This window comes from Heterodontus francisci, chromosome 28, assembly GCF_036365525.1.
Source record: "Heterodontus francisci isolate sHetFra1 chromosome 28, sHetFra1.hap1, whole genome shotgun sequence".
Classification (NCBI taxonomy): Eukaryota; Metazoa; Chordata; class Chondrichthyes; order Heterodontiformes; family Heterodontidae; genus Heterodontus; species Heterodontus francisci.
Window position 1 is genome coordinate 35,319,471 of NC_090398.1, and position 26,928 is coordinate 35,346,398.

Consider the following 26,928-nt stretch of genomic DNA (forward strand, 5'->3'; position numbering starts at 1 on the left):
GTACAATTGATTGTTAATTATGAGCAAAATTATCATTTCTAAACACTGTCCCTTCATCGAGGTTAAACTGACTGTCCTTGATTTGATAGGCTTATCCCATCATTTGCAATTCTCCAGGCCTCTGGCACGATTACTGTATCTAATGGACTGTAAAAGCTTCTGCAGCTATGTAAAAAGGAAACGTTTGGCTCAGACAAATGTGGGTCCATTACAGGCAGTTTCAGGAGAATTTATATGAACATATGTACATACGGACACGTGAATTAGGAGCAGGAGTAGGCCACTCGACCCCTCGAGCCTGCTCAGCTATTCAATAGGTTCATGGCTGATCTGATTACTCCACATTTCCACCTACCCCCGATAACCTTCCACCCCTTTGCTTACGAAGAATCTATTTACCTCTGCCTTAAAAATATTCAAAGCCTCTGCTTCCACTGCCATTTGAGGAAGAGAACTTCAAAGCCGTGTGACCGGCTCAGAAAAAAAACCTCCTCATCTCTGTTTTAAATGGACGACCCCTTATCATTAAATAGTGACTCCTAGATCGAGATTCTCTCACAAGGGGCAACATCCTTTCCATAGTCACCCTGTCAAGATCCCTCAGGATTTTATATGTTTCAATCAAGTCGCCTTTTTTTCTAAATTCCAGCGGATACATGTCCAGCCTATCCAATGTTTCCTCATAAGACAGCCCACCCATTCCAGGTATTAATCTAGTAAACCTTCTCTGTACTGCCCCCAACGCATTTACATTTTTCCTTAAATAAGGAGACCAGTACTGTACACAGTACTCCAGCTGTGGTCTCACCAATGCCCTGTATAGCAGAAGCATAACCTCCCTACTTTTTTATTCAATTCCCCTCTCGATAAACGATAACTTTCTATTAGCTTTCCTAATTACGTGCTGTACCTGCACACTAATCCATTCTGATTCATGCACTAGGACACCCAGATCCCTCTGCATCTCACAGCTTTGCAATCTCTCATCATTTCGATAACATGCTTCTTGTTTATTCTTCTTGTTACTATGCTCCATTTGCCAGATCTTTGCCCACTCACTTATCCTATGTATATCCATTTGCAGCCTCCTTATGTCTTCTCACAAATTACTTTCCTACATATCTTTGTGTCATCAGCAAATTTAGCAAGCATACTTTCGGTCCCTTCTTCTAAGTCATTTATATAAATTGTAAAAAAAGTTGAGGCCCCTCAATTCATATGTTTTGTTTTGAATGCTACGTGCATTCAAATACAGCACCTTTCTTTGAGTCCTTTTATTATTTTTATAACCTCTAGCCTTATCTGTTGATTTACTCTTAGATTTGTACGCTCTGACTTTCCGTCACAGTCTGTTTATCATTTTCCACCTTTCTATCTTGCCTTGTCTCTACTCCTTGATTTACCATATCTTCCAAAATTTGATCCTATTCCCCCGCTATTCAGTTTAAAATCATCTCTACTTCCAGATCCCTGTGGCACACCACTCGTTACATCTTGCCAGCCAGAAAATTACCCTACTCTGTGATTCCTGTTAGCTAACCAAACTTCTATCCATGCTAATATGTTACCCCCGACACCATAAGCTTTAATTTTCTGCAATAACCTATGATGTGACACCTTATCAAATGCCTTCTGTAAATCTACGTACAATACATCTACCGGTTGCCCTTTAGCCACAGCACGTATAACTCCCTCAAAGAACTCCAATAAATTGGTTAAACACGATTTCCCTTTCCCAAAACCATGTTGAATTTGCCTGATTACCTTGATTTTTTTCTAAATGCTCGCTATAACATCATCATCATTAATAGTAGCTTCTAACATTTTCCCTAAGACGAATGTTAAGCTAAATGGCCTGTAGTTGCCAGCTTTCTGTCTCCTTGCCTTTTTGAATAAAGGAGTTACTTTGGCTATTTTCCAATAAAAAGAAACCTGCCCCGAATCTAGGGTGCCTTCACTCCTATCTCGTTACATAATACCAGGTCAAGTACAGCCTGCTCTCTGGTTGGCTCCAGAATGTATTGTTCCAAGAAATTATCCCGAAAACATTCTATGTCATCCTCATCTAGGCTTCCTCTGCCCATTTGATTTTTCCAGTCTTTGTGTCGGTTAAAATCCCCCATAATTATCGCTGCAAATTTCTGACAAGCTGCATTTATTTCTTCCTTTGTACCCCGTCCCACGGTGTGGTTAATGTTAGGTGGGTTGCACACCACTCCCACAAGTGACTTCTTGTCTTTATGATTTCTCAACTCTACCCAAACTGCTTCTACATCCTGGTCTCCTGAATTTAGGCCACCCCTCTCTATTGTGTTAATACCATCATTAATTACAGAGCTTCCCTCCACCTTTTCCGAGCTTCCTGTCCTTCCTAAATGCCATGTATCCTTCAATATTCAGGTCCCAATCTATGTCGTCCTGCAGCCATGTCTCTGTAATGGCTATCAGATCATACTTATTTATTTCTATTTGCACTCTCAATTCATATGTTTTGTTTTGAATGCTACGTGCATTCAAATACAGCACCTTTCTTTGAGTCCTTTTATTATTTTTATAACCTCTAGCCTTATCTGTTGATTTACTCTTAGATTTGTACGCTCTGACTTTCCGTCACAGTCTGTTTATCATTTTCCACCTTTCTGTCTTGCCTTGTCTCTACTCCTTGATTTACCATATCTTCCAAAATTTGATCCTATTCCCCCGCTATTCAGTTTAAAATCATCTCTACTTCCTTAGTTAAGTGGTTTGCTAGAAGATCAGCCTCAACACAGTTCAGATGTAGACCATCCCAAAGGTACTGTCACCACTTTCCCCAGTACTGGTTTCCACGAACCAAAACCCACTTCTATCACACCAGTCTTTGAAGGACGCATTAGTTTCTCTTTGCCAATTTGCACATCCAATCTGTCTGTAAGGCTCACCAGCCTGTAGTTCCCTGGCTTATCCCTGCTGCCCTTTTTCAATAAAGGCACAACATTAGCGATCTTCCTGTCTTTTGTACCTCACCCGTGGCTAACGGTGATACAAAAATCTCTGCCAGGGCCGCAGCAATCTCTTCCCTTGCTTCTAATAGCATCCTAGGATGCACCTGGTCAAGCCCTGGGGATGTATCCACCTTAATGCGCTTCAAAGCCTCCAACACCTCCTCCTTTGTAATATTGATATGTTCCAGGATATCGCTGTTTTCTCCCTTGAACTCATTCGCTTCCATGACCTTCTCCACGGTAAATACAGACGAGAAGTATTCACTTAAGCAGTGCAGACAGATCCTGTATTCATGTCACACTCACTTAAAATGCCTTTGACAATATTGTGAGAACCTTAAATCCCGTTGAACTACCCAACATTGTCGTCCTTATTCAGTGGATGTTTCCAGCCTTTCTCACTCTGGATGCAACGTTAGACCTTATTTGTCAACTTCTATGTCCTTACTCCTAAAAATATCCTTTTTCCTGTCATCGAACTCATTACGATCCGCAAAAGGAGTGGTGCTGAGATTCTTCTTACTTTTGCAGATCGTAATGTGCTGGATGACAGGAAAAAGGATATTAATGACTTGGATGTGAATGTAGGGGCCATGATTAGTAAGTTTGCAGATGACACCAAAATTGGTGGTATAGTTGACAGTGAAGAAGGTTGTCTAAGATTACAACAGGATATAGATAAACTGGGAAAGTGGGAAAGGGATTGACAAATGGAATTAAACGCAGACAAATGTGAAGTGATGCATTTTGGGAAGTAAAACCAGGGCAGGACATATACAGTGAATGGCAGGGCCCTGGGGAGTGTTGTTGAGCAGGAGGACCTTGGGGTGCAAGTACATAGTTCCCTGAAAGTGGAAACTCAGGTAGACAGGGCGGTGAAGAAGGCGTATGGCATGCTTGCCTTCTTCATCCGAGGTGTTGAGTATAAGAGTTGGGACGTCATGTTACAGTTGTACAGAACGTTGCTTAGGCCACATTTGGAGTACTCTGTGCAGTTCTGGTCGCTGCACGACAGGAAAGATGTGATTAAGCTCGAGAGGGTGCAGGAAAGATTCACAAGGATGCTGCCTGGTTTGGAAGACTTGAGTTATCAAGACGAATTGAATCGACTGGGTCTGTTTTTCCTGGAGTGAAGGAGGCCGAAAGGGGACATGATAGTGGTATATTAAATTATGAGAGGCTTGGATAGGGTAGATAGCCAGAGTCTGTTTCCCATGGTAGGAGTGACTAAAACTAGAGGGCACAGAATTAAGGTGAGAGGGAGGAGGTTTAAAGGGGATCAAAGGGGTAACTTTTTCTCACAAAGAATAGTGGATATCTGGAGTGAGCTGCCTCAGGAGGTGGTGGAGGCAGTAACAGGAGCAACATTGAAGGGGCATCTGGACAGGTACTTGAATGAGCAAGGCATAAAGGGATATGGAATGAATGCAGGCAGGTGGGATTCGTATTGAAAGGCATTATGGTCAGCATGGACGTGGTGGACCGAAGGGCCTGTTTCTATGCTGTACGACTATGCTCTATGACTCTATGCTCTATGTGTGATTGTAGTTGAATGTTTATGTCTGTGGGCTCTTTGTAGCTGTGTTTGAAATGTGTTTTTCTATTCCGTAAAAGTCTGGTTGCTTGAGATTTCCACATTGTCACTCATGTAAATGAAATGTGCCATTGTCTGAAAACTGCAGAATTTCTTCTTTTTTTCTTTTCTTTTGGGCCTCCTTATCTCGAGAGACAATGGATACGCGCCTGGAGGTGGTCAGTGGTTTGTGAAGCAGCGCCTGGAGTGGCTATAAAGGCCAATTCTGGAGTGACAGGCTCTTCCACAGGTGCTGCAGAGAAATTTGTTTGTTGGGGCTGTTGCACAGTTGGCTCTCCCCTTGCGCCTCTGTCTTTTTTCCTGCCAACTACTAAGTCTCTTCGACTCGCCACAATTTAGCCCTGTCTTTATGGCTGCCCGCCAGCTCTGGCGAATGCTGGCAACTGACTCCCACGACTTGTGATCAATGTCACACGATTTCATGTCGCGTTTGCAGACGTCTTTATAACGGAGACATGGACGGCCGGTGGGTCTGATACCAGTGGCGAGCTCGCTGTACAATGTGTCTTTGGGGATCCTGCCATCTTCCATGCGGCTCACATGGCCAAGCCATCTCAAGCGCCGCTGACTCAGTAGTGTGTATAAGCTGGGGGTGTTGGCCGCTTCAAGGACTTCTGTGTTGGAGATATAGTCCTGCCACCTGATGCCAAGTATTCTCCGAATGCAGCGAAGATGGAATGAATTGAGACATCGCTCTTGGCTGGCATACGTTGTCCAGGCCTCGCTGCCATAGAGCAAGGTACTGAGGACACAGGCCTGATACACTCGGACTTTTGTGTTCCGTGTCAGTGCGCCATTTTCCCACACTCTCTTGGCCAGTCTGAACATTGCAGTGGAAGCCTTACCCATGCGCTTGTTGATTTCTGCATCTAGAGACAGGTTACTGGTGATAGTTGAGCCTAGGTAGGTGAACTCTTGAACCACTTCCAGAGCGTGGTCGCCAATATTGATGGATGGAGCATTTCTGACATCCTGCCCCATGATGTTCGTTTTCTTGAGGCTGATGGTTAGGCCAAATTCATTGCAGGCAGACGCAAACCTGTCGATGAGACTCTGCAGGCAATCTTCAGTGTGAGATGTTAAAGCAGCATCGTCAGCAAAGAGGAGTTCTCTGATGAGGACTTTCCGTACTTTGGACTTCGCTCTTAGACGGGCAAGGTTGAACAACCTGCCCCCTGATCTTGTGTGGAGGAAAATTCCTTCTTCAGAGGATTTGAACGCATGTGAAAGCAGCAGGGAGAAGAAAATCCCAAAAAGTGTGGGTGCGAGAACACAGCCCTGTTTCACACCACTCAGGATAGGAAAGGGCTCTGATGAGGAGCCACCATGTTGAATTGTGCCTTTCATATTGTCATGGAATGAGGTGATGATACTTAGTAGCTTTGGTGGACATCCGATCTTTTCTAGTAGTCTGAAGAGACCACGTCTGCTGACGAGGTCAAAGGCTTTGGTGAGATCAATGAAAGCAATGTAGAGGGGCATCTGTTGTTCACGGCATTTCTCCTGTATCTGACGAAGGGAGAACAGCATGTCAATAGTCGATCTCTCTGCACGAAAGCCACACTGTGCCTCAGGGTAGACGCGCTCGGCCAGCTTCTGGAGCCTGTTCAGAACGACTCGAGCAAATAACCTTCTCAAATCCCATCATCAGACCATCCTCTGTGTTAAGATCCGATTCAGTCATTCTCTAGTGTTTGAAACCCAGATCACTCTCGGTATTCTGACCCGGTTCAGCTCATGCGGAGTTGTTTTATTTTAACAAGGACCATCCCTTGATTTATGGCCTATTTCTGTCCACTTCCCTACAATTTATCACCTCAGACAACTGCGTATATTATGGCCCTGATCAATCCATTCCTTGTGTTGTGGAGAAACGTAGAAACAGAAAGATTTAAGACAAAGAGGAGGACACTCAGCCCATTTTATACATACTACCAGCAAAAAGCTACGCAGTTTTAGAAAATCTCCGAGCTTTTGGTCCTTAGCCCTGTTGGTTCGAGCACCTGAACAGCGTATCCAAGTTCCTTTCCAAAAGTGTGTGATGGTTTCTGCCTCAGAAACCTACTCAACAATAACCTGCTCAACGATGCTTTGTTTGGTTCAGCCAGAACCAGTCGTTTCCAAACCTCATTTCAGCCTTGGTCCAAACATAGCACAAGAGCCGAATACCAGATGTGAGGTCAGTGTGACCACCCTTTCTCCTCAAGGCAATAGTTAAATGAGTGCGGCATCAAGAATCTGCTGTAAAATTGAAGTCGGTGGGAATTGGGGAAAACTCTCCACTGCCTGCAGTCATACCGAGCAAGATAGTTGGGACTGTTGGAGGCCAATTATTTTACCCCTGGTGCACTGCTGCAGGAATGTGTCAGAAGTGGAGGTGTTCGCTGATGATTGCAGTCCGTGCCTGCATAAAGAAAAAAACCTGAACAACAAATAGGATTACGCTGAAAAGTGGCAAGTAAAAGTGTCACACAAGTGCAAACAACGACCATTTTCAGAGTGACTGTCTAACCATCTGTTTTTGAAATTCAGTGAAATCACTGTAGTTACTTAGGAGAATGATTCTGCGGATGAAGAACTTCAGTTATGCGGATATGTTGGAGAAGCTGGCCGTGTTCTCCTTGGAGAGTAGCAGATTAAGATAAAGGTGTTCCAAACCATGAGGGCTCTGGTCAGAGCAGATAGGGAGAAACTGTACCTATTGGCCGAGGCATCCACAACCAGAGGACACCGATTAAAGGTGATTGGCAAAAGAACCAGAGGCAACATCTGGAAAAAGTTTTTTGCACAGCAAGTAGTTAGGATCAAGAATGCTCTGCCTGAGAGTATTGTGGGGGTCTTCAAAAAATTGTACAAATATCAAGGCTACAGGGAACAGGTCAGGGAGTGCGACCAGTTGCCAAGAGCCAGCACAGACATGAAGGGGGAATGGTCTCTTCTGTGTTGTAACCATTCTATGCTTCTATGATACCATTGTGGAATCCACAACCATCAACATCTGGCGGGGTTACCTTTGACCATAAACTTACATGGAGTTGCCGAAGTATGGAATACTCTCCACTTTCCTGAATGATTGCTCTACCAATCACACTCAAGGAGCTCGACACCATTCAGTAAAGGCAGCCCACATGATTGTCACCCCATTCACCATGTTAAACACTCAATTTCCAACACCGGCGCTCTGTGACTTCAGTACGTACCATTAACAAGAACACAGCAGCCTCTCAACAAGGATCATTCAACAACAAGATTTAACCCCACCACCTGTAATGTCTCGAAGATTTAACCCCACCACCTGTAATGTCTAGAAGTACAAATTTGGCCGGCGCATGGGAACAATACCACTTCCAAGTTTTCTTCCAAGCCACGCACCTTTCGTTCACTGTCGTTGGGACAAAATCCTGGAGCAGAATTTTGAATGTATCTTCACAAATGGACTGCAGCCGTTCAAGAAGGTGGCTCAGAACCACCTTCTCACGGACAATTCGGAATGGACAACAAAAGCTGGGCGTTCCAGCCACATCCACAGCCTGTGAATGAATAAAAATCTCACCAGTTCATAACCGTCGGGTTTCGTTGTTGCTGTGATTAAAGCTCAGCATCCTTTGTTGCTGATTTATAGTGATGTTAATTGTCTGGACAACTGCTATTACTGTCGTTTTAAGTAACTCCAACCATTTGTGTTTACATGTGTTCATGTCTAATAAGCTCTATGTGCCCAACTTGAACTTTCAGTTCTGATTTATGACCGTTTAATTTGATTAGTGCATGATGTAGGGTTTTGATTCATCTTTCTCATTTGTAAGAAATTCTCTCACTCAGGAGCTGGAGGATGACTTAATCAATGATTAATAAATTACATTCTTTCTGATCAGAACTGGATTGAATACAACCGAAATCGTGAACGGGGTCAAACATCATTCATCCCTCCACCTACACTGGGAGGTAACCATCCCAACCCAACCTCCTCCCAACAATTCCAGACAATTCCTTAATCAGGAGTTAAGGGAGGGAATGTAGGATGCGCCTGACATTTCAGCTGTTATCTTTCAGGATAGCAAAACTGAACTTTCTTCCAACAAGATCTCAACAATCTAGGATAATACCTGGATTCACAGCACAAGATATTCCATTCGCCAGATTCTATGTATGGGCCTGGTAAATATAATATAACGAGAATTGTTCTATTTGAACTTCAATAAAGCTCAGGAACTGAACTGTTAGGTCTTTTTTTTGATTCCTTGAAGTCGGGACAAGAACCACAGACTAACCCATTACAAACTGTCAGGATAAAATGGCGCATTTCTAGAATAATGTGAAGTATTAGAATTTTCATTCTTTTCTTCTACACTGAACTATATGGCATGACAGGAATATTCCATTTCTAATTTCACATTTTGTAGATCATTATGATTGAACACTTTGTCGCAGTGATGAATTTGAGAAAAGAACTTTGTCCATCCCCGCATCATCTTAAAACCAGCATTCATCTGAAGGAATCCTATGCTCTAAAGACAGAAAGTGCAATTTCGCATTATTTCTTCAAACATGGAGTTGTGAATTCCAGGAATATCTGCAAATGATGGGTAATTATGGGATGGAGTGGGACATCTGGCACTGCACAGAGAAGTCATTACATATTGAAAGAAGGCTATCGACAAAAGGCAACCTGTAAGGTAATGGTAACCATTGAAGCTCTGACATCTTCTTGTTATTAAATACGTTTTGTTGAATAGAATCTCAATGGGGATGAGGGTATCTTAGATAAAAAATGACAATATGCCACACAGGTAACTTTTCAAACTATTGATATAGTCCCGGCCTCCTCCTGAGCTCCCAGCATTACAGATGCCAGTCTTCAGTCAATTCGATTCACTCCATGTAATATCAAGAAACGAATGAAAACACTGGATATTACAAAGGCTACGGGTCCTGACAACATTCCGGCAATAGTACTGAATACCTGTGCTGCAGAACTAGCTGTGCCCCAAGGCAGTGATGCCCACATCCCTTGAAAGAATAAAGAAAAGAAATGATATTCCGGATGGGATTTGGTCGTTCGAAGCTATATTTCTGCGCAGGTTTCTTGGATTATAGAATTATCCTCTTTCCAAAGCCACTTATTTTTTGCTTCAAACGCACATGTAATTTTCCCCTAACTATTCTCTGAAGCAAGACATTCCATTCTTCCGAATCCTTTGCTAAAGAAGTTTCTGCTAAGTGCTCTGCTCATTCCTTTTGTGACCATGTTTAATTGATTATCTTTAGCACTGAAAAACCAACTCAGCAGAATAATCTCCCTCTTTGTTTCACCAACACTGTTCATAATACGCAAACCCTAAATTTTGTCTTAGTTTTTCGTCCTCCAGTGCGTATAGATGCAATGTCCTGTTTCTCGTCATCAGTACGGTTTTGATTCCTGGCATCATCCTATTGTATCTACACTATCTGCTCTCTGCATTTGCTGGCCTTTCCAAAATGAGAGACTGAAGTTTTACCAGGCAGTCGAACAGCAGCCTTAGCAGTTTTTTGAAAAGAATTATCACCACTTGTTTGCTTTTGTAATCTTTTCCAACATTGTTGTTGTTTGTTTCTTGTGGACTGAGGGTTTCTTGAGGAAAACCGTTTTCTCGGAAATGGTTATTTGTATCCCTAGAGCTTGTTGTTCATCCACACCCTGCAGTTCCTTTTCATTGAAAAGCTGCTCATATTCTTTGGCGTTCCTGGCAGATTGAAGAGAGATGGCAGATGAACAATTTGTAACTGATTCAAATTTCCTGGAATTTATTAAATTATTATTTGGAATAATGTGCAAATGCATAATAAGCCGATAATTCCCAAAGATATTTTCCGACTGTCTGCAGATGTTCTGCTAAACACCAAATACTGAATATCAGTTTGACATTTTTTCATACTCTGACAGAATTTTTTCCAGATAACTTTCTTCGAATGTAATAGTTAATAATCTTATGACAAATTGTTCAATATTACATTTCTTTAGCATTCTGTATCTGAAACTGATAGAGACAGAATAGCAATACTATTGCTCATGAAGCTGTTGCCGAATTCACAATAAAACAGCAGCTTCTCCCTATGATGAGTTGGAGACACCAGTCAATGTACAATCGACATTTCAATTCAGTATCTGGGGCAAAAGAGGTGAAACGTCACATTGATCAGTGTCGAGTTCTGACAGTTTCCTCCATTTGAAAACTATCATGTGACAAGATCCCAGTTCCACTTGTCAATGAGAAATGACATGGGATAGTGAGACCCACACTAGCAATATTCACACCAAGCTTCCTGGAATGTCACCAATGTGAACGGTCGCAGGACCTTTGTTTCCACACCAAATGAAGTTTTATTGATGAAATAAACTGGCGCGCCCAATCCCATTATGTCGTAATGGTGGTTGCCTCTCTTAACCACATGCATGACACCACTGCCGAAACACATCATTGTTATCTTTGAAACGTGAACTTGAAATGTGCTGAATTTACAGGAATAAGTTATGTTTACTCAATGGACGAATGTAATGCTGACATCGAACGTGTGTGACAAAATGTAAGAACTGTGCACACAAGAGCTAATCTACTTTTCACATTACCGAAAAGAAGGAAGCTGGACGATGGGAAATGTGTTCAACTTGACCTTCCGATGTGAATAAACTTTCTTTAATTTTATCTGCATTTTCTAACTAATCTCAGGATCACTGCCCAGGGAGATTTCAACACATTCTTCAGCTCTTCCCTGAATTTCCTCTGAGTTGCTACATAAATGCAAGGATTTTGAATACAACTCAAATACTTAAGAAAAGTTCCTGTTTCATAGGCGATATATCCAGGGGCTGTGAGGTCACCTCGGTAATAATTGGTGTCAGTCAGCCTGGTCGCCAGGAAACTCACGGCAGCTGTCAACCACAACAGTATAAAACTGCCTGATACAGTGAACAATAAAATAATGGATTTCCTTCGGTTCTCCATTTCTGAATCACTGCGATTCTCATTCCTGTTACCCCGGAGTTTCCTGCGGCTTCTGTTGGCCACTAAAATACGTCCAATGGTTGAGCAATTAAATGAGACAATTAAAGTAAAAGGAAGCCAAACGAGCCAGGCGCTCTCAAACCAGACCCACGCTACACCGAGTGGTGAGGAGAAAAAATCAACTTTTGTTTTACAGCCCCACTGCACATTGTTAATTATTTGCTCAGGCTCGTATACAAATAAAAAGCAAATGTTTTTCAAAAAACTCAAGAAACAGAACACTGTTATAATCACGCCTGCAGTTCTTGCTCTGCAATATCTTGCTTTCAACTTCTCGAAACAGACAGCGACAAAACGGTCAAATGTGAAGGAGACTGTGAACCAAACAGACAAATCTAAGTTGACATTACCTATGTATATAACAATTCTACACACGGTAGTGTAAGACAGGAATGAAAGTGGAAATTGATAGTTGAAAATACGTGCCACTATTAAGTTGATGAACATAATCAGGAGATCTGCTGTTGCCATGGCCACCATATGAACAGAAATACATTTGGACAGATGGCACTTTCTTCGGGAGAGAATTATAACTGTCACCAAGTTCACTGTAAGAAAGAGAGACGAGATAAATAATGTTTTAGTGGCTATTTGAAATATATATGGCGATATCTCTTGATAGCATGTTACTCCATTCTGCGTGATTATATCGGATTAACTGTGGAGCCATTTTCTGGGAAACATGCCCATATGTATATTAATGAGCTGCTGTCGGGCTCATTGTACACGGGTGACACTTGATTCTTTGAATAGAACCTTCAAAGAACATTGTAACATCAGTAAGGCTATCAGATTAAGGGAAACAGCAAGTGTGGACACCCAGGTCAAAATTTGTTGCAGTAAGCAGCGCTTGGGTAATGCTGACACCGGGGAAACGCGTTTTCTTATTCAACATATGGTATAAACAGAGAAATAATCAACACATATTACAAATAAATAGTTTATAATGGCTCACCAAGGACACCCACGGCTGCAACAATGGGATAGTAAATGTCTTTCATCACCAGAATAGCTGGTTTCCCCATTTTGTGAAAGAATAGATGAATCCTGTCTGAGTTGAAAGACTGGTGCACGTCTGAGCTTTTGCGGGGGAACCTATATTTATACAGGCATTTATCCACCACGGAGTCAATCATCTTTAATCCTAATTAGCATTGGTTGTAGTCATTTAACAAATAGACGGAGTAAATAGTTTTTTTTTGACAATTCAGAATTAGCGAAACGGTTAACGCTAAGACAGTTTTAAAAACACAACATTAAAATACAAAATTAACACATGAATGTGGATCCTATTCCCACAGATTAGCTAACATAATTCTCTTAGCATGAATCACCCTGACACTGTCCTTCTGTCTAATCTATTGATTCAAAAGCTGACGATCAGGCAGCAGAAGAAATCCTGCAATATTTGTGATGGAAAAAGTCCTTCAGGAATGCTGGTGATTTTAGTCTTCTGAGACTAGTGGGTCCAGTACATGTACACAGTGATCTTTATGCATATCCTTTCTGGAGTTACACCATATTCACACTGGAGGTGTCCATATTCCTCCAGTACTCGTGGTACCCTTCAATTATGCTAGATGTGAACAGGATATCACTGTAATAGTGATATCAAGTCACTTACTCAAGAGGTGACCAGGTATCTCTGAGACTAATAACACTTATGATTACAGTAAATGTGTTCATCTTCCTCTGTACTAGTGGCACCTACACTTAGAGGAGATGTGATCATCCTGCTCCAATACTAGTGGTTCCCTATACTTACACTAAAGAAAATAGCCCTTTTCTGATACTCCTGATTCCCTTTATTTACTCTAGACATAGCCACTGGTGCTAAGCCTACACTTACGTGAGATAAAACAATACTCCTCTGGTACTTGTGCTCAGCTATAATTGTAATGGCGGTAACAGAGCTCCTCCATGACTAATGGTTCCCTGCACTTTCATAAGAACAAAAGCACATAGGAAATAGGAGTTTTCAATGATGGCGCTCCACAATCCTGTGGGGTACACAATTCCAACGATTCACAACCCTGTGAGTGAAGAAATGTTCTGCTTCAATGAGTTCAATTCACACAGTCTCTCATCATAGGATGTAATATGGAACCAATCCAGTGAACTATCACTGTAGTGCTCCCAAAGCGAGTACATTCGCCCTTAGATATGGGCACCAAAGCTGCACAAAATACTCGAGGTGTTGTTTCACCAAGGCCCTCTACAATTGTAGCAAGACTTCCTTATTATAGTGCTCCAATGCTCTTGCAGTAAAGGCCAAACATGCCATTTGCCTTCCTAATTGTTTGCTGTTCCTGCATGTTTTTCTTTGTGTTCCTTGTACGAGTGTAGCCACGTCCGTCTGAACATCAACATTTAGAAGTTTCTCACCTTTTAAAAATCATCTTTATTTCTTACTACCAAAGAGAATAATGTCACACCTCACGACATTATACTCCATCTGTCACCACGTTGCCCATTCACTTAGCCAGTCTTTACCTCTTTGTGTCCTCCTTACAAATGAAAGGTGAATGTGTTACTCCAGTACAAGTGCAGCAACCACAATTACACTGGCGGTGATCGTGCTTCTATGGCACTAGTGACACTCTACATTTACACTGAGAAAGGTTGCTCGCAGTATCACTGGTAGACCTGCACATGAAGTAGAGGAGACCATACTCCTCCAGTACAAGTGGTGATCTAAACTAACACTAGAGAGGGACTTGCAACCCCAATGTGAGTGAAACTCTACACTTACAATAGAGGCACCATTCTTCCTTCAGTGCTAGTGGTAAACCAACATTTACATGAGAGGTTAAAAAAAGTTCCTCTCGTACTGGTGGAATACAGTAGAGATATCTATGCTGCTTCAGTACTAGTGGTACCCTGCAATTACACTAATAATGACAGTTGTCCTCTGGTAAGAGTGGTGAACTGAACTTTTACTGGAGATGATAGTGCCCAACCAGTACATCTAGTAACCCACAATTACATCAGAAATGCTCATGCTCCTCTCTTACTAGTGGTGACACATCAACTACACTACATGTGACCATGTTCTTCTGGTGCTAGCAATTCCCATACACATACACTAGGTGTGGGCATGCTCCTCTGGGACGAGTGGTGTCTCGACACTTGCACTGGCTGTGAACGAGCTCTTAAGTTGCTAGTGGCTCCCCCACATGTATTATAACTGACTGTGTTCCTCCATTACCAGTGGTGCCCCTACACAAACACTACATGTGATGGTATTGCTCTGATACAAGTGGTACCCTAGACCTACACTATATGTGACTGCATTCCTCTGATAACAGTAGTAACCTACACATGCATTATATGCAACCATACCCTTCTGGTATTAATGGTACCCTCCAAATAAACTACATATCACCATATTCCTCTGGTGCTATGATGCCCTACACAGACACTACATGTAACTGTTTTCTTGTAGTACTAGTGTTGCCTACAGTTATGTCAGATGTGACAATCTTCTTTCTTTCCGTCAGGTGTTTCTATTCCTTCGAAATCCCCGTTATGTTGCTCTGACGGTAACCAAACTATTACAATTCTGCTGATGACCAGTTTTGTGCCTCTGTCGTTGTACTTATTGCTGGAACACAAGTACTGTCCAATTTTGCAGCACCGCTGATGCACTTACTACTGGATCCGGAGCTTTGCCTCAACCTCTGCAGTGCGGACACTAATCTTGCAGCTCACCTTAGCTACATACTACTGTCGATCCTTGTCTGATCCCTTGCCCAATTCAGATTAAATATGTGTTCACCTCAATGGCTCCGAATCAGAATACCCACAAGCATCTGAATGACTGAATTACCATGTTGTTGCTAAATCTTCGAAGAGGTCAGACAGTATATCATGCACTAATGATTGTTTATTGACTACAGAATCATAATTACTACTTAAGAATAAATAATTATCTTAATGCTTAGTAGATATTAGTTGTAAAAAGCCTAGCATTTTCAATAACAGGTAATTAATAGGCAGTTACTTATTGAAATTAATAACAGTTTATAAATGATGCTCAGTGTTACACCACACTTCAGTATTAGTTTGATTGCCGATTATCAAATTGTAGTAGAGACAATTTTCGGAGACTTCAATGGAAATGATCATCGGGTGGTGTGAAAGGCGGGTGGCCAATATCATGATATACATCATCCGCAGAAGTATAAAACTTCTTGATACAGGGAGGAGTAAGATTATCGATTTTCAACACCTAGCCAGCATTGTGTATGTCACTGTTCCATTGCAAGCGGAGTCCTTTGCACTGTCTACTGGTGACTGCAGTGAAAATGGCTGTCACCGTGTGTAATAGCAACACCAGCAAGAAGGTAATTAATGGGTTTAATAAACGACCATTGGTTCATGCAACCAACACTTTGCTTCAGCTAACAGTGTGTATTTCGTATGTCAAGCATTCTTGTGTGTAAAATATAGCTGGACGTTTTTAAACACACAGAAACAAGCACAATATTACCGGGACAGCAGACGTGATTTTCTCACTGTAATATTTCCTTTTGAACTGCTGACAGCAAAGGGAAACACATCGATCAAAGGTGAAAGTGACCGTGAACCAGATGGATTGTGCACTGCGGAGCGTGAAGCAAGGGAGTAAAAGTGAAATAAATATGATTGATCTGCCACAGTAATACACAATGAATAATGTTCCTCCGATCTGCTATTCCCATTGCTACCAGTTAACCAGTGAGGCATTTGGAGAAACCACATTTTTATCTTCGCCCGACTTTACCTGAGTCTCAGCTCATCTGCTGCTGAAACCCTCATTCATGCCGACATTACCTCTAGACTTTACTGTTCCAATGCACTCTTGGCTGGTCTCCCACATTCTACTATCTGGAACTTGAGGTCATCCAAAACTCTGCTTCAATGTCTTAACTCACACCAAGTACTGTTCCTCAATCACCCCCCTGGCTTGTGACAAACATTGGGACCTGGTAAAACAATGACTTGAATTTAAAATTCTTATACCTGTTTTCAAATCTCTCCATGTCCTCGCTCCACCCTATCTCTGGAATCTCCAGCACTTAAACATCCAATATACCTGAACTCCTCTAATTTCGGTTTCTTGAGCATCCACGATTTGAAATGCTCCACAATTGGTGGTCGTGCCTTCAATTGCCTTAGCGCCAAACTCTAGAATACCCTGCATAAACCTCATGGCCTCTCCACCTCACTTTCCCCCTTTAAGATGATCCTTAAAACATATTCTTTTGACCAAGCTTTTGGTCATCTGTTCTAATATATCATTTTGTGGTTCAATGTTATATTTTGTTTAACAATGCTTCTGTGAAGCGCGATATATAAGTTGTTCTTGTTGTTGTTGTGAATGAATCTGTATTGTACCCTTTCTATTACCTCAAGAGCTAGATAAAATGTTGATCTCAGACTTCGCACTGCTCTCTAACTGTGGTCTCACGAATGTTATACACATATTTAGTTTTATATGGTACATTGTGTGTGCATCTGCACTTTAAAAATCGATACCTTTTCCCATAAATCAGAGTAATTCATTCGTTCTCATAGCTATATTCAGCTCAGGTGCTGTATTTAAGGTCATATGCAAATGCTTTCCATTGCCCCCACTCAATCCCTCTATTCTTCCTCTTTGCTCAGATTTCTTCATTCAATAAGGAACATTAATTTTTTTACAAAGATGACTGACATCGAACTATACCTGATCCTTTTCCCCCCAATTCTGCCATCTTACTGATATCACTTTACCGTTCTGTTTGATGTTTAGCACGACTTACTGCTTACTCCACTTCAGCATTCAACTCACTCTCTAGCACTATATCCAATTTTCTACGAAATGCTAGGAAGGGCGGCTTTAAAAATGCAACTGAGGGCTATATGAGTCGATATAAATTGAAATGAACAAAGAACATAGAACACAGAACAGTACAGCACTATGCAGGCCCTTCGGCCCATGCTGTTGTGCCGAACCTTTAACCTCCTCTAAGATCAAACTAACTAACTACCCTTCATTCTACTATCATCCATGTACCTATCCAAGAGTCGCTTAAATGCCCCTAATGTATCTGCTTCTTCTACCACCGCTGGCAGTGCATTCCACGCACCCACCACTCTCTGTGTAAAGAACCGACCCCTGACATCTCCCCGAAACCTTCCTCCAATCTCCTTAAAATTATGCCCCCTGGTGATAGCCCTTTCCACCCTGTGAAAAAGTCTCTGGCTATCCACTCTATCTATGCCTCTCATCATCTTGTACCCCTCTATCAAGTCACCTCTCATCCTTCTTCACTCCAATGAGAAAAGCCCTAGCTCCCTCAATCTTTCTTCGTAGGACATGTCCTCCATCCAGGCAGCATCCTGGTAAATCTCCTCTGCACCCTCTCTAAAGCTTCCACATCCTTCCTATAATGAGGTGACCAGACTTGAACACAATATTCCAAGTGTGGTCAAACCAGGGCCTTATAGAGCTGCAGCATAACCTCACGGCTCTTAAACTCAATCCCCCTGTTAATGAAAGCCAACACACCATATGCCTTCTTAACAACCCTATCAACTTGTGTGGCAACTTTGAGCGATCTATGGACATGGACCCCAAGATCCCTCTGTTCCTCCACACTACCAAGAATCCTGTCTTTAAGCCTGTATTCTACATTCATATTCGACCTTCCAAAATGAATCACTTCACACTTTTCCAGGTTGAACGCCATCTGCCACTTCTCAGCCCAGCTCTGCATCATGTCAATGTCCCGTTGCAACCTACAACAGCCTTCCACACTATCCACAACTCCAGCAACCTTCCTGTCATCAGCAACCTTGCTAACCCAGCCTTCCACTTCCTCATCCAAGTCATTTATAAAAATCACAAACAGCAGAGGTCCCAGAACAGATCCTTGTGGAACACCACTGGTCACCGAGCTCCATGCTGAATACTTTACATCTACTACCACCCTCTGACTTCTATGGACAAGCCAATTCTGTATCCAGACAGCCACCTTTCCCTGAATCCCATGCCTCCTTATTTTCTGAATGAGCCTTCCATGGGGAACCTTATCAAATGCCTTGCTAAAATCCATATACACCACATCCACTGCTCTTCCTTCATCAATGTGTTTTGTCACATCTTCAAAGAATTCAATAAGACTTGTGAGGCATGACCAGTCCCTCACAAAGCCATGCTGACTGTCTCTAATCAAACCATGCTTTTCCAAATAATCATAAATCCCGTCTCTCAGAATCGTCTCCAATAATTTGCCCACTACCGACGTAAGACTGACTGGTCTATAATTCCCAGGGTTATCCCTATTCCCTTTCTTGAACAAGGGAACAACATTTACCACCCTCCAATCATCCGGTACTACTCCAGTGGACAGTGAAGATGTAAAGATCATCGCCAAAGGCGCAGCAAACTCTTCCCTCGCTTCCCGTAATATCCTTGGGTATATCCCGTCTGGCCCCGGGGACTTATCTGTCCTCATATAATTCAAACTTTCAAGCACATCCTCCTTCTTAACCTCAACCTGTTCGAGCATATCAGCCTGTACCACGCTGTCCTCACAAACGACCAGGTCCCTCTCACTAGTGAATACTGAAGCAAAGTATTCATTTAGGACCTCCCCTACCTCCTCCGACTCCAGGCACAAGTTCCCTCCACTATCCCTGATCGGCCCTACCCTCACTCTGGCCATCCTCTTGTTCCTCACATAAGTGTAGAACGCCTTGGGATTTTCCTTAATCCTACCCGCCAAGACTTTTTTATGTCCCCTTCTAGCTCTCCTAAGTCTATTCTTTAGTTCCTTCCTGGCTACGTTGCAACCCTCTAGAGCCCTGTCTGATCCTTGCTTCCTCAACCTTTAGTAAGCTTCCTTCTTCCTCTTGACTAGCTGTTCCACATCTCTACTAACTGTTCCACCTCCATGTTTTACCGTTAATAATTGTGATTATCACACTGTGATAATTGGGATATAGAAAGTGGAGCAATAACTTGAAATTCGGACAAAGATTTTTTGCTGTGTGAGGCCTTTTTGCTCCAGTTTGAGAAACAGCCAAATTTTGTAAGGTTTCTCAGTTCCTCTGGGTTACTTATCCCTGAAATTACCAGGTAAATGATGCAGCCAAGAAAACGTTTACAACTGGTGACATTTCACAGAATAATTCTGACCCATATTTCCACTTGTATCTGTAAACGATTCGTTTCTTGATGTTGTTGCATTTATGCATTAGCCAGTAAGCATTCAAAATAATTTTCTCAACATTTACCACTGTAAAGTCAGAAGGGTTTGCAAAGTTGAGAAACAGCCACTTAGCAAAAATTTTAAGAAAGGGCTTTCACTTTGCACCTCCAGTTTACATAAACTTCAGCAATAACTACCTCGAAAATGTGGCAATGCGTTTTTGCTGCTGTATTAAAGTGTCACTTGTTTCACTTTCCATCTTGACTGTTTCTATCCACTGCTTTCCTGGGGGATTTAGAGGGAAGTTTGTCACGTGTTCATCACTGTCCAAATTCAGGAGCTACTAACTAATCTGCAGCTGCCCTGGAGAAGCAAATGGCATTCAAATTCTTTCACTCAGTTTGGATAAATGAGGACAGTTTGTTTCCAGTAGCAGAGAGGGGTCAGGAACCATTGAGCACAGAATGAAGGTGAATAAAAATGGGAGAGCGATGCGAGGAGATAATCAGGGGAAATAATTTACCACAAGTTGTTATGGTCTGGAATGCACTGTCTGACAGGTTGGTGAAAGCAGATTTAATATCCATTTTCAAAAGACAATTGCATCAATACTTCAATTTCTCTCACTAATAGTAGATAAGATAAGAGACAAAAAGGGAAGTGAGAGATGTTAGAACTTTAGTGAAGAAGAATTCAACGCAACTTATTCAGAGAATTTTTATTTGTCAATGAATGTTTGGTGTTTTTGTTTTGATGTTCTTGTTTTATTTCTGCATTAGCACTTACTCACTCAAAATATTTTTTTTCAAACAGAAACCAGGTTACTGTTACAAGCGTTTGTGTAGTTGGAAAATTACCATTTAACATAAGTTGTATTTAAATTCTTTCATTAAGCAGATAAATGTTGCATAAAGTGTCAGATTGACACAAACATACGTTCCTCGAACTGACAGCAAACTTTCAATCTGTCAGGAACGCAGAATCTCCCCATCAGCAATGGCTCAGTACCTCCATCTGCTGGTGTCCCTGTTTCACTGCAGCTACTGCCCCCTCTCAAAATTTCCAACTGCTGGTGTCCCTGTCTCACTGCAGTTACTGCCCCGCTCACCAATGGTCTCCTCTTAAACCTGTGTAACAGGTTCTTGAGTCCCAATGGCATCCTCCTACTCCTGTGTGACGGGCTCCAGGGGGTTGAATGGCATCCTCCTGCTCCGATGGGGGGATAAATCATTTTATCCATATATTTGTGAGTGTATATGTGTGTGAGAGTGTTGTCTGTGGTTGTGTGTAACTTTATGTCTGCGTCTCTGTATGTGTGTGCGAATGTGTGAATGCGTACACACAGTCGCAAAGGCTCCACACCCCAAACTGTTGACCTCAATCACCTAGGACAGGGACAGCAAGCGCAGATACGTAAAAAGGCAATGTTTGGCGAAGACAAATGCAGGTCCATTAAAGGCATAGTCAGGAGAATTTATAATGGGGAATAGAGAAATGGCAGAGAAGCTAAATTATTTCTTTTTGTCTGTCTTCACTGAGGAAGATACAAGAAATCTCCCAGAATTAGAGATCCAAGGGATTGGGGGAAGGAGGAATTGAATGAATTAGTATTAGTAGAAGGTTGCATTGGAGAAATTAATGGGGCTGAAGGTTGATAAGTCGCCAGCATCTGATATTCTACATCCCAGAGTGTTGTAAGAGGTAACTATGGAGACAGTGGATGCATTGGTGATCATCTTCCAAAATTCTATAGACTCTGGAGCGGTTCCTGCAGATTGGAAGGTCACAAATGTCACCCCAGTATTTACAAGGGAGAAAGAGAGAGAAAACAGGGAAGTGTTAGCATTACATCAGTTATTGGGAAAAAGCTAGAATCTATTCTAAAGGATGTGATAAATGGACACTTGGATCATAATGATCTGATTGGGCATAGTCAACATGGATTTATGAATGGGAAATCATGTTTGACGAAACCGTTAGAGTTTATTTGAGGATGTTACTAACAGAATTAATAAAGGGGAGTTGGTGGACGTGGGATACTTGGATTTTCAGAATGCTTTTGATAAAGTCCCTGACATGAGATTGGTTAGCAAAATTAAAGCTCATGTGATAGGTGGTAATATACTGGCATGGATTAAGGATTGGTTAACTGGTAGAAAGCAGAGAGTAGGAATAAACGGTCCTCCTCACGTTGGCAGGCTGTGACTAGTGGGGTACTGCAGATATCAGTGCTTGGGCCACAGTTGTTCACAATATATATCAAGGATTTGGATGCGGGGACCAAATGTAGTGTTTCCAAGTTTGCAGATGACACAAAACTAGGTGGCAATGTGCGTTCATTTGGTTATTTTCCGGTAGTTGGGAAACGTTGCTAATATGCTGTGACCTATGGAGTAGTGGGACGAAAGATGGTCACAATTATGGCATCTCAGAGATCCACTGACATGCTCTGCTCCGTCCAGCTGAGGGAGCTGAGACCATGTATTTGTGTCAAGAGTACCTCTCTCCCGTATTTTAGAACTTTGGCAGGAATCCTATCTATGCCGACAGCCTGGTTGCATTGTAGCTGTTGGATGGCCTTTTTGATCTCATGTCAAGCTGGGGTTGTGCTGAGGTCGTGGTGGGTAGCATGCTGTGGAATGTGGTCGAGGGCGCTCACATCAAGGACTGAGTCACGATTAAGAAGATATTCAAAGTGCACCTTCCAACGAGCACTGGCTGCCTCGCTGTCCTTGATCAGTGCCACTCCATTTGTTGCTCTCAGTGGGATCGGCCCTTGGGTACTTGGGCCGTAGATGGTCTTGACTACACTGAAGAATCCACGCATGTCATGGCTGTTGACTAGTTGCTGTCGTTCCTGTGCTCTTTCAGCCCACCATCTTTTCATTAGGTCTCTTTTTTGTTGGACCCTCGAATTTTGGTGATGCTTCCAGTTCAGGAATGCCATGCGCTTATGATTTAGTAGCTGCTGGATCTCCTTGTTGTTCTTGTCAAACAATCTTGATGTTTTCATGCCCAGGCAATGACAAAGAGCAAACAGTGGAAGGAGAGTTCGCAATTTCGAGCTTCCCTTTCACTTTCTCACCAAACACCATCTGCCCCACCTGTGGCACAGTGTGTGGATGCAGAATTGGAATATTCAGTCACCTAAGGGCACAAAACCCTGGAATGGAAGAAAGTCATCCTCGTTCCAGAGGGACAGCGTAAGAAGTAAGAAGAGTGGGACTGAATCAACAGTGCATTACTCCTGCTTTGGTCATAACAAACTGAAGACTTGTGCTCCAAATCTAGCTGCAGCCCTAACCAAGCTGTTTCAGTACAACACTAGCATTTACCCGACAATGTGGAAAATTGCCCAGATATGTACTGTGCACAAAGAACAGGACAAATCCAAATCAACCAATTACCACCCTATCAGTCTACTCCTGATCAACAGCAAAGTGATGGAAGCGCCGTCGACAGGGCTATCAAGTGGCATTTGCTCAACAATAACCTGCTGACTGACACTCAGTTTGGGTTTCGCCAGGGCCACTCAGCTCCTGACCTGATTACACCTTGGTTCAAACATGGACAAAAGATCTGAACTCCAGAGGAGAGGTGAGAGTGGCTGCCCTTGACATCAAGGCAATTATTTCAGTCCCGGCACATCACGACAGCAGTTCCTCTGGGTAGTGTCCTATGCCCAACCATCTTCAGCTGCATCATCAATAATCTTCCCTCCATCATAAGGTCAGAAGTGGGGATGTTCATTGATGATTGTACAATATTCAGCACCATTCACGACTCCTCAGATACTGAAGCAGCCCATGTCCATATTCAAGAATGGACAACATTCAGGCTTTGGCTGATAAGTGGCAAGAAACATTAGTGTCACACAAGTGCCAGCAATGACCATCATAAGAGACCACAAAAGAGAATCTAACCATCACCCCTTGACATTCAATGACATTACCATCGCTGAATCCCCCACTATCAACATCTGGAGATCACCATTGACCAGAAACTGAACTGGACCACCACATAAATGCTGTGACTACGAGAGAAGGGCAGAGGCTGGGAATTTAACAGCGAGTAACTCACCTTCTGTCTCCCCAAAGCTTTTCCACCATCTACAAGGCACAAGTCAGGAGTGTGATGAAATACTCTGCACTTGACTGGATGTTTGCAGCTCCAACAACATTCAGGACATTCAGCACCATCAAAGACAAAGCAGTCTTCTTGATTGGCACCGCGTACAGCACCTTCAACTTTCAACCCCTCCACCACTGATGCACAGTGGCAGCAGTGTGTGCCAACTACAAGAGTCACTAAAGCAATTCACCAAGGTTCCTTTGGTAGTTCCTTCCAAACTTGCGACCCCTGCCACCTAGAAGAGTAAAGACAGCTAATGTATGGTGACACCAGCTCCCTCCAAGTTCCCCTCCAAGTCAGACACCATGCTGACATGGAACTATATCCTTCACTGTCGCTGGGTCAAAATCCTGGAACTCCCTTCCGAACAATACTGTTGGTGTACCTACACCACAAGCACTGCAGCAGTTCAAGAAGGCAGGTCATCACCACCTCCCCAAGGGCAATTAGGGATGGACAGCGAATGCTTGTCTAGCCAGCAATGTCCACATTGGCTGAACAAATTTTAAAAAAGACCGAGTATGCAATCAAGGAGTCCAAGCAAAACTGAAGTCAATGGGTATCAGGGGGAAACTCTCCACTGGTTGGAGTCATAACTAGCACAAAGGAAGGTGATTGTGGTTGTTGGAGGTCAATCATATCAGTCCCAGGACGTCAAAGCAAGAGTTCCTCAGGGTAATGTCCTGGGCCCAACCCTCTTCAGCTGCTTCATCAATGACCTTCCCTCCATCATAAGGTCAGAATTGGGAACGGGCACTGATGATTGTACTATGTTCAGCACCATTCACGACTGCTCAGATACTGAGCAGCCCATGTCCATACTCAGCAAGACCTGACGTGACAACATCCAGGGTTGGGCTAATAAGTGGCAAGTAACATTTGTGTCACACAAGTGCCAGGCAATGACCATCACAAACAAGGGAAAATCTCTCCCTGATGCTCAATGGCATTACTACTGCTGAATCCCCCCACTATCCTCATCTTGGGAGTCACCATTGAACAGAAACTGAACTGGACCAGCCACGTAAATACTGTGGATGCAAGAGTAGGTCAGAGGCTAGGAATCCAGCGGCAAGTAACTCATCTCATGTCTCGCCAGTTTCTGTCCACCATCTACAAGGCACAAGTCAGGAGTGTGATGGAATACTCTCCACTTGCCTGGAAGGCTGCAGCTCCAACGCTCAAGAAGCTAAAAACCATCCAGGACAAAATAGTCCAATTGATTGGCACCCCATCCATGACCTTCAACATTCACTCCCTCCACCATTGACGCACAGTGGTAGCAATGTGCACCATATACAAGATGCACTGCAGCAACTTACCTTGACAGCACCTTCCAAACCCATGACCACCACCAGCTAGAGGGACAGGGGCAGCAGATGCTTGGGAACACCACCACCTGCAAGTTTCCTTCCAAACCACACACCATCCTAACTTGGTATTATAGCACCCTTCTTTCACTATCGCTGGGTCAAAATCCTGGAACTCTCTTCCTAACATTGATTCTGTGAATCAATCATTATGATGAACAATGTTGGAAACAGATGACAAATATTTATGCAGGGTCTTTCACATGCGCTAATTAGAGGGCAAATTATTCAGCAGTATGTATCCAGGGTCTGTGAGTACGTACATCTGGTTTATGCATGGTATCGATCTCAAAGTGCCACTGAATGTTAGTAATTAGTAATTCTCGTCTCTGGCCCTGCCTGAGCTCATCGACTGCTGAAACCTCATGCATGAATTTGCTATCTCCAAAAATGACTATCCCATGCTCTGCCATTTTCTGCCATCCATAAAATTTAGCACGTTCAAATTTCCTCTGCCCTGTATTCTGACTTCCAATAGGTTCCATTCACCCATCGTCCAGTGGGCATTCGTGCACATTGGCGCACGGTGTGTCAACATTACAATTTTAAAGTTCCCATCCTCATATTCAAATGCCTCCAAACCTCTTTCCCTCTCTATTTCAGTAACCTCTTCTGACCCCACAAACCTCCTATCATTGTTACCTCTCCAGCCCGACAAACCAACCTCTCTCCTCAACCACCTCCAGCCCCTGGCATTTTCTGCAATCTGCGTTCCTCTAATTCTGGCCTCATGCACGTCTCTGGGATTATCATCACTGCACCATTGGCAGCTGTCCATTCGTTCAGCTGCCTAAACACTAAGCTCTGTAATTCCCTATGTATACTTCTCTGCCTAGTTCCACCTCTCCTCCCTTGAGACTCTCCTTTAAAACTTAACTCTTTGGCCATGCCTTTGGTCCCCTGCTCTAATAGCTAATTATGTCACTCAGTGTCAACATTTGCTTTCAAACTCGTTGCTCTGAAGTGCCTTAGGATGTTTTTTGTACATTTTAGCAAGCATTTGTTGCTGTTGTGGATTGCTAGGCTTAGCCATCTTTCATAGTAATACGTTAAACTGAGGTGCTGACAACCCTCTCAAGTGGTCATGGATGATTCCATACTCACTACCGGAAGAAGAGCATGGGTGGAGGGGGTCCTTCCTGGTTTCCTGGGTCAATATTTACTCTTCAACCAACATTGCATTTCCTTTAAAAAATACAGATGATCTTGTCATTCTCCCATTGCTGTTCATGGGATCTCACTGTGACCTATTGTTTACCACGTTTCTTATATTACAACTATGACTACACTCAAAGATGTATTTCATTGGCTGTGAAGCATAAAGGCTGTTATAAAAAATACATGAAATATTTACCAAGACGCTACCAGTACTAAGAGTTTGCATCCATCAGGATAGGCTGAACATTCTGGAGATAATCTTTTCTCGACAAAAGAAGGATGCCGGTGACCGAATAGAAGTTTTCAAAGTTTATGAATGGGTTCGATAATATAGAGAAGAGCTTTCCACTTGGGGGCCAAAAGTACAACACGGTCACCAATAAACACAATAGGACATTCAGGAGGATCTTCTTTTCGCAGACAGTGGTGAGAATGTGTAACTCACTACCACAGCGAGTGGCTGAGTCG